The sequence below is a fragment of the Meleagris gallopavo genome, chromosome 4 (assembly GCF_905368555.1).
Source record: "Meleagris gallopavo chromosome 4, MGAL_WU_HG_1.1, whole genome shotgun sequence".
Classification (NCBI taxonomy): domain Eukaryota; kingdom Metazoa; phylum Chordata; class Aves; order Galliformes; family Phasianidae; genus Meleagris; species Meleagris gallopavo.
The window spans coordinates 69,770,456-69,788,191 of record NC_139407.1 but is presented as its reverse complement, the minus strand read 5'-3'; the positions used below and the strand labels follow the sequence as shown (position 1 = coordinate 69,788,191).

Genomic DNA, 17,736 nt, shown 5'->3' with positions numbered 1-17,736 from the left:
GAGATACCAGTTCGGCTCGAACTGCCTCTCAACAAGTCCCAACAAAAATTTGGCCACGCCAAACTCATCCCCTGCCTTGGCTTCAGCAGCACGTGCGTGGGGACATTCTCCCAGCTGCCTACACCATTGCATTCCTCCCCGCACATCTCACCAGATAAATCTCCCCTTCTAAACATGATAGGACAAGAGGGAAAGGCTTTAAGGGAGGTGAAGGAGTCACTGTCCCTGGAGGAGGCTGAGAACAGTGGAGATGTGGCACTGAGGGACGTGGGCAGTGGGCATGATGGGATGGGTTGATGGTTGGACTGGATGACCTTAGAGGTCTTTCCAACCTTAATGATTATAGGATTCTGTGATTATATGAACCAGTGGGATATGCTTTGGTGATGAGTAATTATGCACAGAGATGGACAAAGATGGACAACATCTACAGACAGATGGCCGAGGTGAAGTTCTCACCCTGATCCCCTGAGACCAGCATTTGCAAGGAAGTGCAAGCAACAGCTGCCCACAGGTCATCTGGTGAGAGAACAGAGATTTCCTGGTCCAGTTCATCTGTGTGATTTGGTCACTCCACTACCACCTCCTCAAGCGATAGTAACAGAAATGTTCCACCTGACTTCCAGCATTGTGAATTTCTCTGCTAGCTATCCATTTAGAAAGTCCATTCAAAATCATTACATCTTTTACATTTTCTGGCACGAAACAAACAAATAAATCAATCACAACGCTGGAATTTTACCAAATGCTTATGGCCTATTCTGTTGAGTTGAGAAGTTTTTTTTTTTTTCCCCAAAACACAGAAGCATTCCTTAGTCACCTTACCATGACACAAAAGTGGAAGCAGATCCTCTTTGCTGCTTACTCAAATATGTGACAGGAAAGGAGAGTCTGCTTTGATTTTTCACTGAGTACAAAATAGAACCCAGAAGATTTGTTTCAGATTGAAACAAAATATTTTGAACTCCGGAGATCACATTTTGTGTTAATTTAAACAATATTCTCTCCTATTTTCTGGCCTGGTCATCAGGCTGAATAGTTTTGGGGTCTCGTCTGCCTGTTGCTGAGCAAGTATTCCTCCCCCACAGTTTGGTTCTAGTTAAACACACGATGGCTCTTTGAGGGTACAAAGTAAAGCTGAGATTGACATATGAAAACTCCAAGCACAAACTGCTAAGAAATGGAAACGAGGAGGTCCCAAGAGTGAAAATACAGATACTTTTTAATTATCTGAAGTATCTGGGTTCAGGGTACTGGACATGGATAAAATCTTGAGCTCATGCCACTGTCATTCATTCCTTTGGGAAGGCTGTCTCAGCTGCATCAATGGGCTTAGCATCTAAACAGGAAACAAAGATCACAAAGGGGAAGTGGAAAAAATGCTTTGTCCAAGGTTGGAATGAAGGTCAGCACCAGATGAGCATTAAGAAGCGTGCTCTGCAACATCCCATGAGCGCAATGCTGTCTCCACAGTCAGACAAGATTGACAGATGATAACCAGTGAGCTTATGACAGAAGTATTTGCAGAAGAAAAAAAAAAAATCATTTCTTTATATGGCACTTAAAATCCAGCCGTGAAGAAGGTGACTTTACGCAGACGTAATACCCTACTCTTGAAAAGGAAATATGCCAGGAATGCAAAGTGATGAGGATGGTTTCGCAGAAACCCTCTCAAAGATCTCCAGCTTTTTTCAAAAGGAAAAAGGAAAACAGAATGAGAATGGAAGGCGTTTTCACAAACACGAAGCCATTTAACTTTTCTGTTCATCAGCAGAGAAGTGGTAAAAGGAATGCGAAGCATTTATTAGCAGGGCAGGAATCATTCAAAATGCAGCAAGTCCATTAATTACAGAAGCAAATATAATTAACACAGCCTCCAAAGAGTTTACATAAGCTCCTTTTAAAAAGCATCCCCTTCTACCAAGCTAGAGCTTCTAATCTAGAAGTGAAATTAGGAAGCTGGCTGGAGATAAAACAACTAGGGAGACGCCTACAAAATACAGTTCCTCAGCCTGTGCTTGAAGAGATAAATGCTATGAAGCCACCAAGCCCGTTAGCACTCTTAGAAACCGCTGAGTGTTTGGTAGACACTGTAACATAATAGAAGATGAAAGAGAATACCAAGGGGAAAAATGAAAGGCAACACTTTCCCCAGGATATAGGCACAGTTAGGCAAGAAGCAGCACAAAAGACACTGAGCTAGTACCTTCTGTTTAGGAATATCCCAAGTTGGAAGGGGCCCACAAGGACCACGGAGCCAGCTCCTGAATCATAGAATCATCACCAAGGTTGGAAAAGACCTACAAGACCATCCAGGCCAACCGTCCTCCTATCACCAGTAGTTCTCACCAAACCATGTCCCTCAACACAACATCTAAGCGTTCCTTGAATGTGTTCCTACCTGGGGTCTGTCTGCATCTGGGTTTGATGGGACAGCTGAAAAGCAAGATTCCCCCTCTCCCCTCCACCTAGGATTGCTATGAAGCTTTGTTTTAATTAATTCAAATGTTTCACGTCAAGAGCTGAAGTCAGAGAGGCTTATCTTGCATTTTCTAAAGAAGAAACGGAAAGATCTTCATCTGGGAATCGAGTCCCAGCACTGCACATACAGCATGAGGAAACAACAGAAACGTGGGCAGTGCTGACTCTGCACATTTTTAGAATAACTTTGAAAATCTAGAGAGGGTAAAGAAAACCTCTGAGCAACACATGAAGAGTCCTTTCAGAGCATCCCCAACATCTTCATTAAAACATACAAGCGCCTCCATAGAAAACACTTTAGCTAGTAAATCACACCTCCTTCTTGGATGTTACAGCCAAGACTGGGACGTGATAAAACAGATTCAAACTGAGGAGAAGCACTAGTTAATCTGGCTAATCCCTGCCCCAGAGGAAAAGCTTGCAGTCTTGTACGTGCCTTGCGTGGTGACAGCAGTGGGACAGGAGGGTGGAGGCTCCATCTCCCAGCCCCAGCCTTCTGCGGTTGGCAGGCACACAGGTTAAGACCAGCCCATGTTTTTATCCATCCTTCAAAAACAGTGTTTCTGCTGCCTAGGAAAGCATTGAGATACAACCAATGATCTATGATTCTATGATTTGTACCTTTATGCCCAAGGTCGGGAGCCAGCTTCCCTTCTGTAGGGCTATTTGCATTCAGTACCACACTTCCAATCCAAGCTTTTCACTCATGTGCTCTTCATAGAACCATAAAGATTGGAAAAGAACACTAAGATCATCTAGTCCAACCATCAAATATCTAATTTAATGAAATAATAGCCAAAAAATGACCAACACCTTGAGGTTCATGTAGACTCATAGAATTGTTGGAGTTGGAAGACGCCATTAAGGGCCATCTGCTTCAACTCCCCTGCAACAAACAGGGGGAGTTGGACCAGATGGCCTTTAATGGCTCCATCAGATGCTCAGAATCCCAACCAGACTGCCCTTGAATGTCTCCAGGGACGGGGCATCCAATACCTCTCTGGGCAACCTGTGCCAGCGCTTCACCATCCTTATTTCCAGTCTAAAACCCCCCTCTTTTAGTTGGAAACCATTTTCTCTTGTCTGATCACCACAGATCCTGCTTAAGGGTCTGCCCCTCCTTTCTTATAGCTCCCCCTTTAGATACTGAAAGCTGCATGGTCTCCCTCAAGCCAAATGGAGATTTCAGATGCATTTTGCTCATCTCAGGTGGAGCACTGCAGGGGTTCAGTAGGAACTGCCAAGCACAGCACCACTGAACACAGCCTGGCCTCATCCAGACGTGGCACAGCACAGCCCATGCTTTTAGCTCAGCTTCCACGCAAGAATCAGCAGTTCAGCTCTGCGTACACCAGCAAGATAGACATGCCCTTTGGCTATCAGTTTTGTAGGTGTGGGGCTGCACCCTCAGAAGGAACCGATGCACTCAGCTTGCCTACAACCATGACAAGAGGCAAAAACATCCGGCTCTTCTAAAGGATGAAAGGCAGCGTTCAGAGGATTAAGTCATCAGTTCTTTCCTTTCCTTTCGGAGCTGGTGAACCATGCAGCAATGCACGTCAGCTGTGTTGGTTTTGAGTCGGGAGCCAGAACAATGCAGTCTGTCTTTCCTGGTGTGCACTTCCAGGGAGGATTCTGCAAGCGTTCCTCCAACCGGGGGCAACGGAGGTGGCAAACAAAAGAGAAAAGCCCTTCAACTTTTGACCCTCTTGGAGTTTACAAATTGGAAAAAGTTCGTGTCATCGTAAATGAGTCAAAAAGCCCTTCGGCCCACACTGCACGTGCCTCTGCACTTTGTCACCTCCTGACAGTGTTCGTCCAGTTCCCAATGGAGCAAGAGAATAAGGCAGAAGGTTCCTGGGAAGTTTTGCCTGTGGATGTCTCTCATTGCAACAGCAACAAATAACTGATAGGACAAGGGGAAATGGTTGCCTACTAAAAGAGGAGAGATTTCGGTTGGATATAAGGAAAAAAGTTGTTTACAATAAGGGTGGAGAGGCCCTGGCACAGGTTGCCCAGTGAGGTGGTGGGTCAGGCAGGACGGGGCTCTGAACACCTGATGGAGCTGTGGGTGTCCCTACTCCCTGCAGGGAGTTGGACCAGATGGCCTTTAAGGGTCCCTTCCAACTCAAATGATTCTGTGATTTTATGCACTTAAGGCCCTCAGGTTCAAGTCACATGAGATAAGAGCAGCTTTAATAAATCTAGAGAGACTCAATATTTTGGCTGGGTAGAGTTAGTTTTCTTCACAGAGTCTTGATGCATGATGCCATTTGGATTTTTAATGAGAATAGTGGTGATAATTCAGCAATGATTGCACAAAGCAAAGCACTTTTCTGCTTCTCATGCTGTCCAATGCTCACCCCAACTACTGCCTGGAAGTAGGAAGGGAAAGCAGCACTCTAGCTTTTTGCAGGTGGGGAAAATGAAGCTCAGGTGAGACAGATTTCACACACACACACACACACACACACAAAAAAAAAAAAAAAAAAAAAAAAAAACAGTGGCAGAACAAAGAATTGAGCAAATTGTCGCGAAGACCCAACACTTCTACAAGACAACTTCTGTCCTGCTAAGGAGAATCAAACACAAGGGCAATAGATGCATCTATGAAGAGAATGAGAGGAGCCTAACATGAAAAAACTTCTACAGGACTACGTTCTCTACAGCCCTTATTTCTGTTTCTCACTGCTTTGGTTTTCTTTTATTTCTCTTAAGGCAGTTTTTTCCATTGCACTCATTGGCTGCGTGCTGGCCTGACCTAAAGTCATGGAGAAAGACACCGTGTAGAGCTCAATGCCTGGTATACATATATCTTTCTCTGAGAAATCTTCTGTGAAATGTATTGTCCCTACAGAGAATCCCCATGAAAGTGTGACGTGCTCATTAGAAAGGCATCAAGTGCTCTGGAAAGGCAACATCCATACTTTCATACAAGGAGAGAAGTCAGCCATCCTTCTCAGGAGTACCAGCACTTACTGTCTAACGTGGGCTGGAAAAAATACATAAATACACACAAAATAGGTATATATGGATATGTATATTTATTTATACAGAAGCGACTTGGACAGCAACAATGAGTGCATCAGTATTCACGCTCTGGTGCGATCACTAATATCAGACTGAGAGCCAGGAGCCCCCTCCTCTTGGCATGAACCTTGCTGACATACCCTCCTGCTGTAAACTCACCCCATGCAATTCCCAGACTTACTTTGTAGGACCTTTTGTACCTTCTCTTGTTGCCACCACACTTAGTTACAAGCAAGCACAAGCCAGGAGGGAAGGTATAAAATATAAACCTTCATTAAAGATTTTGTAAGAAGTCAATGAGGCCAAAATAACAGAGGATGTAATAGGGCCATAAATATCTCCCACAGCCATAAACACTTCTACCTGCTGCAGCCTGGACATTTATAAGTGCTTCAGGCATTCAGTGCTGTGTTCATGCTTATTCAAGCATTTACCACGCAAGAAGCCAGAAGTAGGCAAAAATGGTGCCATGCACAGACTCAGCCATCAGCCTGGTTTTATGATGTCAGCCTGGGCACCTTCCCTGAGCTGACCTGCTCCTGCGAGTGCAGGTTAAGTGTTCTAGCTGAGCTCAGGGCCCATCATACTCAGGTGCATATAGAAGTGTCTCAGAATGGACTTTATCTAAGCAAATGGGACAAAGGGTAGAAGACAAGGAAAAAAAAACATGCTTTCTGCTCGCCAAGACTGCTGTTACAAAAGCCAACCCACGCTTTTCCAGTGGATGTCCTAAAAAATGGCATCTGAAAAGTGGAGGATGCTTCTAAAGTCACTAAAGAAGGACAAGTAAATCCTCGTGAGCACCAACCTACTGTGTCATCCCACTTCAAGTCTTCACAGGACGTTGCCAAAGCAATCTTTGAAGTGAGGATATAGGCAAGAAGCCGTGATTCACCTCCAGAGGGACCTCAAGGTAAGTGACATTTGCAAGGCTTAATCATGACCTCGTGAACAATGGGTGAATCAGAAAGCTGAACTTTACATCACTCGCCCAGATTAATGTGGCCTTGGACACCTCCTTGGAGATCCCAGGCCAAACATTAGGTAGTTCCTCCCCTAGATGATTCAGAACTAAGATTAAGGAGAGAGAAAGCACCAAGCCAAGCAGAATTATTTGCAAAGCTTAGTTAAGCAGGAAATATTTTCCTTATCCATGACTCCAAGATCACATTATCCCACTATTATGCATCCTCTGGAAATTTTTCATAAATATGGTGGAGCTGAAGTGGATGAAGGAAGATGAACAGATAGGCTGGTTATTAGGGAGCTCATGTGAGATGTGAGAGTGATTGCAACCCTTTGCTCTGCATGAATCACAAACGGAAATTTAACATTTATGACCAGTATGCCAAACACCAGCAAGCCTGACTGTAGGAACCAGCTTTATCCTAGGCCAAGGACATCCTTCTAAGCAGACCAACCAGCTCACCAGGATCTCCACAAAGAAGTCATTCTTTCAACAAATCAGCATTTTCCAGAGAAACACTAAAAAAAAAGGTTTTCAGGACTATTTCAGACATTACAAGAAATAAAAGAGACAAGTCCATATCCCACAGGCACCAAGAATCTGAGTTTCATATCGTTCATCCCTATGGTTTACACCATGCCATAGGACCTGAAAGGCAAGCTGGAATAATAATAACAACAGGTACTCCAGCTTTCTCCACAGAAAAGGTGGGAAGCAATTGTTCATCTTGCTAATTCTCCACACAGTGAGAAATGACAAGTATAAAACCTCAGAGCCTACCTTCAGCTGCTGCCATCATGCCAACTCTGACTCATCTCCCAGACTAAAATCCCTACACAGCTGCTATTATCTCCTTAAATTTCTTTAAAAAAAAAAAAAAAGAAAGAAAGAAAGAAAGAAAGAAAGAAAAAAAAAAAAGTGCTGATGATTCGCCACATTAATTCAAGCACCTGAGGTCTTCCTAACTCCAAGCTAATGCACCTACTTTAGTTTGGACCTATACCTTCTAGGAAGGGAGACCTGAAAGCAGAAAGCTCAGCAAAATCCAGCTAGGACCTGCCCATCCAGTTGCACACCACTTCATATGGAGGAATTTGCCTTTGTCTCAGGAGCAGAAGTGAGGGTTGCTGCTGGCTCTGTAATTGCTTATACAGGAGGAGAGTGGGTTGGGGGTAATGGGGTTTGGAGGTCTGCCAACACACAGCTGCAGCCTAAAATGGTGTGATGGCAGTGTGTAGGCTGTCTTTCTCTCCTGCAATGACCATCCTTTTCACTCCAAGGATCCACTTTTGGCCCCCTCTCTTCTTCTTGTGCATGCAGTATCTTTAAAAGGATGGTTTCCCTGTGCACGATACCTCCGTGGTTGGCTGCACTCGAGGTTCAGAAATGCCTTCAGCTCCAAACTGCTCCAGCCAGGTTGCTTTTATGAGACCAGTGTGATTAAACACCACATCGCTGTGCTGCAAGTCAAAGAGGTTTTTGGTAGCTTCTATTGCATCCTTTTCTTTTAAATGGGATGGTTGACAGCAACAGTAATCAGTGATATAAAGCAATTATGGTACTAAGAGAGATGGCTTAGTGGGAAGATACTGGTGGTGGGTGGATGGTTGGACTGGGTAATCTTGGAGGCCTTTTCCAACCTTGGTGATTCTATGCTTCTTTGTAAAATATAAAACAAAGTGAGCTGATGGTTGGTCTAGATGAGCTTAGAGGTCATTTTCAGCCTTAATGATTCTGTGATAAAAAGGTGCAGCAGAATAATAGGCTGCTACAAAAAGTGCCACTGAATGCCATTGCAACTTTCTTTACAAAAAGAAAAAAAAAGGCCCAGAGCTTTCCACCAGTTTGTCCAGCCCTGTGCTAGTATTTCCCACGAGCAGTGGCTGGACAACTTGGAATCTACAAGGGGCAGATCCATCTCTTACTGTGGTCAGCTTCTATTCATACCTCTGATTTTGTTGCGCTCCATGCTATTGGCACTGTAGAGATCATAGAATCGTAGACAAATTCGAGTTGGAAGGGACTCTTAAAGGTCATCTGGTCCGACTTCTAAGACATCCAGATGCTCATGCAGGTCTTGGAATGATATAAAGAACAAGAAGAGAGAGAAAAAAGAGACAATCTCTGGCCTGAACCACATGCTCACACACAGAGGGCCCACTTCAAACCTTGGCCATGCAACACGGAAGGGAATAGGGATAGGAAAACCTTCAGAGTTGCTGACCTTTGGCTCAAGGTGAGTTCAATCCACATTCAAATTACGGAGCAAGCCCACGCAAGCCTTGCAGAACCGTGCAGGAATGCAACATTTTTTTCTGCCCTGGATTTGTGCAGCTCCACGTGAAAATCAGGGCCAAAAGCCATTACTGCCTGCTTTCTCTCTGCCTTCGATTTCATAGCCTAATCTCCAGTTTAGCCTACACCGAACCACAGCAGAACAAACAGTGGCCACCCGCCTCTCCCCTCCTCCCTCCCCGGGAGCACTAGCTTCTATTTATGGGTCCCCTGGGGAGAAAACAGTCGTGGCCATTGTATTTGTTTAAGGGTTTTCTGTAATTTCCTTGGGTTTGACTGCAGCCTCTGAGGTTAACCACAGCCAGCTATTGTGGCTGTGTCTTCATCATTCTCTATTGTTCCGCGCTAGGTGGCTCTGCCTTGTTTTCTTGGAAGGTTGAGGGATTGTTTGTCATTTCTGGCCTGGCATTCTGTAGGGTGATGGAAGGGAGGAAAGAGAAAAAGCAGCTCCTTCTTTTTTAGGACTGTGGGTTTCTGAGAAAGACCAGTGTCACTGACCAGCTAAGGTCAGCCTGAGGTTGCTTAGATGGTATTTGTAACAGCAGGAGGCTGAAACCAGCTTTCTACTTTGATAGGATTCCCTTAAGGGGTTTCAAGAAAAATGTGAAGAATCCCCCACTTCTGGCTTCTTCCACTGGGCTGTTCTGAAAGACATTCTTCCTGAGAAAAGGAGGACAGGGTTGTACCATATAAAGCCTTTCCCCTGCCCCTGCTGCTGCAGGATTAGCCACATTTGCACTGCATCCTGACCTTTTGCTACTGTAATGTTGAACTTCAGAGGCTCTGCCAAGAGGCGATCCTTTTTCTGGTTTCCAGTTTTGCTCCCTTATGGGAGGACACAGTCATTCTCCAGCCACATAGAGACAAATTCTTCCCAGCTTGTCTCTGTCAGTGCCTAAGACTGGAAACTTACCTCATCATCATGGATGCATCTTGGAGCCAAGGGGTTGGAGTCTGATTCATGCCTAGAGGGAAAGGAGGAAATGGGAGAGTACAAACCCATTGACTTCACTGGAGCTACACCAGGAACTCAACAAGAGGACCACTATAATCTGGTGCATAGGACACCAAACAAGGAATCAGGGAATTCAGCTTCCAACGCTAATACTACAACCTGCTTTTTGATCTGGGCAATGCCTCCGTCTCACAAATCTTTCGCTCCCTTTTTCCACTCTTTCACCTTTAGTGTCTGCCCCAAGTTACAAGATGCCACGTCGGCATGCCTTAGTCTTCCCTTTCTCCATACAGTGGATTGCAGAGAGACGTAGACTGAAGAAATTACCTCACCTCAGCCCAAAGCTGTTGTCTAACAGAGCTTAAAGGATGTGACATGGACGTCCTCGTCATGCTCTTTCCCCACCCTTCTTCTCTTTGATGGGAAAGTCTATGACAAATCCAACCAAAGATCTCAGAAGGTAGCAGCTGTTTGGGGATTGGGTGTATTCCTTTTTAGCTGAAGAACAAAATCAACCTGCTTGCTGCCAAAACAGGAGAACTGCTATTTTGGTGACATGCTGTTTTCTCCTAGGATCTGAACAGAGGTAGAATCATAGAATCACCAAGGTTGGAAAAGACTTCCAAGATCATCCAGTCCAACCATCCACCTACCACCAATATTTCCCCACTAAACCATGTCTTTTACTACAACACATAGTTGCAAACCTGGTAATTAATTAACACATTAATTATGAGATTGCAGAACTCATTAGTTGTATTATCATTCCAGATAATGCTAGACATTTTACAGGGGCTGTAAGCAGAGCTGAGGTGCTTGACTAACTTTTGTATGACTTTCCATTGGTGCAGTTCCATTGAAATAGTGCTAAGAGTCAGACAGGGAAGTTAATACAATTTGGGCAAGGAAGTAAATTTGTTCTATAGAAAAGATGGCAGAACAGAAGAGAAGAGAGGAAATGTGAAGCAGAAAAGAAGTTTGCTTGATAATCATCTGCATCACAAGGTTAGAAGTCCTCAAAACAAAGAATCCAGACTGACTTCCTGGTGTGTGAACAGTAAATATCTCCAGATTGAATGCAAGAGCAGTCAGGGAGAAGGCTTGGGTTGTTCCTTTTTGAGCACTGAAAGCACCAAAGGCAGCTGAGAGGGCATCAGAAGACACTAAGGTGCTGCCCACCTAAGTGGGCAAGTTCAGTATCCTGAGTTCTTGAGCTGAGGTTCCAACCTCCAGCAAGATCAGTCCTGGGTTCGAGGCTTCCTTCTGGGAGTTTCCACTTAGCAAGTGGGACCTGGGAATTCCCATTTGGCCAAAACAGAAATGGCAACACCCATCTCTGACACTGTCAGTAATCTGACCGGGGATCGAGAGGCCAATCTTTAAACACTGGGATTTCCCATAGACCTCAACCCTTAGTGGGAGGATGAGAGTTCTGGACACAGTGTCCTGAGTGACCTTTCCTATGCAAATCAGGATTGGTTTTGCCTCCTTCCCATCAGCAGGACATTTTAGGGATGCAAAGGGAAATATTTCATGGAGTACCCATAAACATGCCCTGTACCTATTCAGAGCACGGATGAGCTTTCACATGCGAGTGGTGGAAAATCAGCAACACTTACACCAAGCAATAAAAACCATCCCAGCTGAGAATGGGACCTTTAACATTCAAACCAACCATCAGACAAAAATCCTTTCCAGCAAACAGAGCTTCTGGGTCCACTTTGAGCTCCCTGGAGTGGAAAACTGGCTGGAAAATGATATCAGTGATTATAATTTTGTCCAGCCATCATAATCCAATTTCCCTCCCTTCTCCTCAAATCCACCATCACACCTAATCACAAGATTTCCTAAAGATCTCAGCACATCCTTGGCCATTAGGACAAGTGCTCAGCACCCCACTGATGAGAATCAGTAGGAGTTCAAGTACCTTCAGCTGTCATGAACAAGTTTGTGCTGAGCACTCAGATGGCAGCCCTGGCATTTTTTAGCCCAGGGAAGCTCTGTTGATAGCAGCATCAGCAGGGCATACCCCTGACATTACAATGAGTATCAGAGGGCTGCAAAGGAGATCCTGTTAAGAAAAACCCAAGGCCCCAGCCAGAGAAAGGAGGGACAATTTGACAAGCCAAAATCCTCCCAGCAAGATGAGCAGAAACCCCACAGAGCAGCCAAAAGTGAAGGCTGTCCCTCTCATGGGACACCATTGGCCAAATCTCATTTTAAAAGGATTTTCTGTTTTTCCTCCTGGGCCCAACACTGATGTGTTCCACTCCTGGGAAGCAGGGGAGATTTATGCCGATTAGTCGAGCCACTGCACCGCGATGCTAAATAAAAATGGATATTAAAGCAAATGCAATGAGTCACCCATCCCAATCTTTAACAGTCATCAGCCTGGCCGTGTAACAAGCTGTTGACATACCACTGGGAAATGAACGCTAGCAAGAACAGCTTCTCGTCTCTGCCTCGAGCACCCTTGACCTTGCTCTGAGATCTCAGAAGTGGCCTGCGAGACATATGAAGCCAATTACCTTCGCCTCAGATTGCCCTTCAAGGGCCTCATTCCACTGCACACCCTCCACCCTCTGCTGAGCTTCCGAGTGTCACTCAGAAAGCTGGGATGCAACCAAAGGCCGTGCAGAATGACCCACGTTAGGCATCACCCAATGGCAGAGGTGCAGCTTCTTGACTGCTGTTGCTAATTAGGAACCCCTCAGCTGTCCCAGGGAAGGCCAACAAAGCTGGGGGCATGGGTGCTGTGGTGAGGGGATACCACAGCTAGGAGGTTTGTATGTCTCGTGGGAGGGGATGCTGTGGGTGGAGATGGTGCAAGGCTTTTCTACACTGGGGTGAAACAAGCCCCATGGATCACTCCTGCAAGAAGAGAGAGGGCAGAAAGCATTGGGAAAGAGGAGACAGAGCTTTGGAGAATCCCTAAGTACTCCTGCTGAGGAGCGGAACAGGAAGGAGAGGGAGGAAGGCATTTCTACTTCATCCTGGCAACTTCAGCAGCAGCAGCTATCATGGTTTTCATAGAATCATAAAACGATTTGGATTGGAAGGGACCTTAGAATTCATCTAGTTCCAGCTCCCCTACTATAGGAAGGGACATCCCCCACCAGACTAGGTTGCTCAAAGCCCCATCCAACCTGGATGCAAACTGGCAAAAAGGGACTGTCCTGTTTTGTTGCTTTCCCCAAAGAAGTGCTTCCTTAGCCTGACTCAGAACAGCCCTGGCCCGTACCAGTCTGCACCTGATTTCTATCCTTCGGAAAACCAGTGCAGGGTATCATTAGTGCTCCCTCATGCCAAGGCAGAAAACCATCCTTACAAAAAAAAACCTTGGGTCCTTGCCCGAACAACCTGGGCCAGGCTGAGAATGGCTGAATATCAAGAGCTATTCCAGTGAGGTCAAAGCAGTGCTTTGCTTCAGCACACAGTACTGGGGCCTCCAGCTGAGCAGGATGCCCAAAGCTTCACATGCACAGAGGCTGTGTGTCTGCCAGAGAGGTTGGGCAGATGCATCTCAGAGCCCTGAAAGTGCAGTCCATCAGCAGGGAGGACATTTTTGAGCTCAGAGGCCAAATTCAAACACCTGGAACAGCAGCAAAGCCCTACCATGGGCCATACAGGGGACAACTACTTGTCACCCATGAGAAATGGATGGCATTGGTAGGGCACTGTTGACTTCAAGTCCTTCGCGTGCCACCTATCCACAGTGATGTGCCTTCCACATACACTAGCCTATTGCAGGCAACACTTTATTCCTAAAAATAAATAAATGAAAAAGAGAGGAAAGAGAGGAAAGAAGGAAAAGAAGGAAAGAGAAAGGAAAAGATGGAAAAGAAGGAAAGGAAGGAAAAAGAGGAAAGAGGAAAGAAGGAAAGGAAGGAAAGAGGAAAGAAAAAGAGAAAGGAAAAAGAAAAAGGAAAAAGAAAGGAAAAAGAGGAAGGAAAAAGAAAGGAAAAAGAGAAAGGAAATAGAAAGGAAAATATGGAAAGGAAAATAAGGAAAGAGAAAGGAAAAAGAGAAAAGAGAAAGGAAGATAGAAGGATAGAGAAAGGAAAAGAAGGAAAAGAAAGGGACTGATGGCGAGAGAAACAAAAAAAGAAACCTCCTCAATGTGAACTGACAGTGACCTGTCAGAAATATGTTACATTCAAACTTTCCCATAGAGCACTGAAAATTTGTTCCTTATTAAGGAAGGGGGGTGGCGTATCCAGTTCAAAGGAGAAGACAGAGCAGAGAATTCTGTGGCTACTACTGTGGTGTATTTTTTTCCATTTGCTTTCCCCTCCTTCCCTCCCTTTCCCGCTCCCTTCCTTTCCAACCCCAAATCCTTTATGGTCGCCTTGAATCGAACAATTCCTATCCAGAAGAGAAGGAAAAAAAGATGAAAAGCTGGGGGGAAGGGAGGGAAATCTCCAATTTGTGGGAACTGCTTGTGTTTTATTGGGAATGCAGAGAGGGCTTTGGACTTTCCCATGCTTTTAGCTCGAAACACTATTTTTATGTTCCATTTAACATAGGAGAAAGGAGGGGGAGAGATTAAACAGTGTTAAAGCAGTAAATTAGCTTTAAATGTCAGTGGCCCACATGAAGCAGGAGCTATTTTACTATTTCATAGAATCGTAGAATGGCCTGGGTTGAAAAGAACCACAATGATCTTCTAATTCCAACCCCCCTACTATGTGCAGGGTCACCAGCCAGCAGACCAGGCTGCCCAGAGCCACATCCAGCCTTTTTGACACCTATTTATTCCTCAAGGTGTCCACAGTAGCCTGAAGGCCATGATACAAATTCAGGAGCAACCCTTGACCCTTAGAAGGTGTTCTGTGACACTGTATGGTGGGGTTTTTTTGTGCATTTTGACAAGGTGTAAAGCACAAACCAAGGCTTGAGTATCCCTCTGCTATTCATAGCAGAAAGTGTCCTGGACACTGCCTGTCTGAGAATGGAATTAAGGGGCATCTGGAATCTCAGAAACAATCTGAAGCGTGTAGAAAGCACCTCGTGTATAATTAGACTTGCCATAAAAGCTAAGAGTGGCAGGAGAATTAATAACAAGACTAGGAAGTGTGCAAGATGTTGGCTTTTCATAGAAGCATAGAATCACCAGGGTTGGAAAAGACCTCCAAGATCATCCAGTCCAACCATCTACCCACCACCAGCGTTTCCCCACTAAACCATGTCCCTTAGTATATCACATCTGAATGTTTCTTGAACACAGCTAGTTTTGAAGATACTTCCCATAACTTCATGGGAAATTCTTCCCATATGTTCATCTTTAAGGTCCCTTCCAATCCATTCCATCATTCTGTTGTCCATGGGGTGTATCACATTCTCACCCAGAGCCCACAGACAAACTCATTGATTGAATGTTAATCTAGAAAGGATGGGCAGGGCCTTCCTGAACATCTAGTCCAGAGTCCATCCACAAATCCATGGACAAGATTAGACCAAAGGCAAAAGTTGTGCAATTTCTGTGGCACTGAGATTGCTCTTGTCCATCCCAAAGTAGGACCAGACCTAGGCAAGCACCTTATTTCACATTCAACTTCAGACACAAGAGGATGCAATACCCTCAACTACAAGTAACAAATAGATATGGTCTCTGCATGAGAGGGAAAGTTTCCTAGCATGAGCTGAAGAAATAAAGATACTTTTTCACATTTAGGATCTTTCAAGGTCAGCATGGAAACCCACAGGAGCTCAAATACTTCTGATCCACTCCGGTGAAGAGGGAAAGGATGGCATGGCCTTGGATACAGCACATGAAATTGAGTCCACCACCCAGATATACACCAAGATTTGTCCTCTCTGCTCTTCCACGTCTTTCTGACATCATCTACTGATGTCATCACACCGCCCTTTACTTAGAATCCTAGAATGACCTGGGTTGAAAAGGACCACAAAGACCATCTAGTTTCAACCCCCCTTCTATATGCAGGGTCACCAACCAGCAGACCAGGCTGCCCAGAGCCACCTAACCTTTAAGTTACCCATCTAACCTACTTCACATCTATCTCCTCTACAGAAAGACAATTTCAGGTGTTTCCCCACCATCATCTGGAAGATTTTGATCTCAGCTCTCCTCTTTTTTATAATTCTGCTTGCTCAGCTTTCCTTGGGGGCCGTTTTTCCACCAGCTACTCTGTACTCAGGACCCAACACTTTGAAGGCATAAGGGAATCAAAATAGAGGTGGGATGTGCTCTTATACATGAGGCATAAGATGTGCACAAAGGAGAAGCGCCTTGCTGAGTCAGGGCTTAGGCAGCCTGCAAATTAAAATAGGAAAAGGAAAAAAAAAAAAAAAAAAACACTGTTTTTAGCAAAGTGCTTGTTTTCCTATTTTTAAAAGAGGCTGTTGTTTTCCCATTTTTAAAATAGGCTGGAAGAGCAAAATTAGTGGTTGTGTTCTAAATCTGAAGAGGAATTTTCTGATGGCTTGACCTATAGTAATCTGCAGCTTTGGTACAAAGCACAGTAACCTCACCATGATTTACAGCCATTCTATACATGGTATCTGTATGAAATAGGCTGGATTGCTCCAGCTTAATGCAATTCATCCCTCAAGCTGCATCAGGGACAGCCAAAGCTTCAAGCCTCTGTCCATTCACAGTGGTATGAAGGAAGGATGATCTTCCATTAAAGTCATCAGGCAATTTAGCTTCAAGCTTAGCCTTGAAACCAAGCTCTCTGGACAAGAGCTAAAGCATCCTAGGACCTGTGGGGTTCGGAGGATGCTTCAGGTGGGAATGCATCCCTGAGAAAACCTGGCCCAGCAGAGAGGCTGAGCACATTTTCCCCTCTAGCTTCACCTTTCTGTTCCTTATCATTAAAATGGAAATAAAAAATATCCTTCCTCCTCCTTCCTTGTCTATTTTGATGGCGCAGTCATTTTTTTCTCAGAACATCATTAAATCTTCTGTCATCTGGGGCACTCTCTTGTCTGCGGTGGCAGACAATGCTCCTCTGCAAACAACAGGCGCCAGTGCTGTAATGAATATCAGTGATGGCAAAGGACCTTGGATGTGAATAAGCAGTCTGGGACTTCATTTTATTCCACAGACAAACGCAATAGCTGTATCGCTGTGGCATCTCCTTGTAACCCAATGGCACCCTGGGCTCCAACCACGAATGAGACATTACCTCTATGCTGGGAGGGCTATCCATGGCCTTGAGCACCTCCAGGGATGGGGCACACACATCACCAGGCAACAGTACCAGGGCCTCACCTCCCTCATAGCGAAGAATTTCTTCCTAGTGCCTAATCTAAATCTATTTTTTAGTTTAACGCCATTACCCCTTGTCCTACCACTACATACTCTGGCAAAGAGTCCCCCTCCAACTTTCTGTACACCCCTCTTGGCATTGGAAGGCCACTGCAAAGTCTCCCCTGAGCCTTCTGTTCTCCAGGCTGAACACCCCCAGCTCTCAGCCAGCCTCCTTAGCAGAGATACCCCAGCCTTTGAGCATCCTTGTAGCATCCTCTGGACCCACACCAACAGCTCCATGTCCCCGTGCTGGGGACCCAGAGCTAAAAGCAGTACAGCAGGTGGGCACATTTGGGCTGCTCTTTCATGACATGGCCCTCGGGATGGATAGGATGTGACATTCTGTGATAGCTATCTCTTCTTTGTGTCCTTCCAACACCACCAGAGTAGATCACAATGAGATAAACGAAAATGATGCAGCAAGACTTCATTTTGAAGCTGTTCCCAACACCTGCATTCTACAGAATAATTGAAAGAAACCAGCAGCTTTTTGCTGGACAAGTCTCAGGAGTAGCACCCCATTTCCAACTCCGCGCTGAAGAAGATGGCTGGAAGGACTGTCTCATAAACAGGGTTTTCTCTGTCATCTGGGGCACTCTCTTGTCTTTTTCCTTCATTAACCTCCTCCTTGGGCTGAGGTCACTGGGAACTTGATTAATTTCTGGGCACCTCAGCAGCACTGGAATGCTTGGAGCTGGAGAGAATTCAAGGAAGGACAAAATGGGTGATTTA

At 45.1% G+C, this 17,736-nt stretch overlaps 1 long non-coding RNA gene across 1 annotated transcript; it reads right to left on the bottom strand.

Annotated features, from left to right (window-relative positions):
- Positions 1–8,539: 8,539 nt before the first annotated feature.
- LOC109367442 (uncharacterized) lies at positions 8,540–15,547 on the bottom strand. Its single transcript, XR_014882857.1, has 3 exons — positions 15,389–15,547; positions 9,687–9,738; positions 8,540–8,554 (listed from the first exon to the last, which is right to left on the bottom strand). It is a non-coding gene; the product is annotated as an uncharacterized LOC109367442 (long non-coding RNA).
- Positions 15,548–17,736: the final 2,189 nt, after the last annotated feature.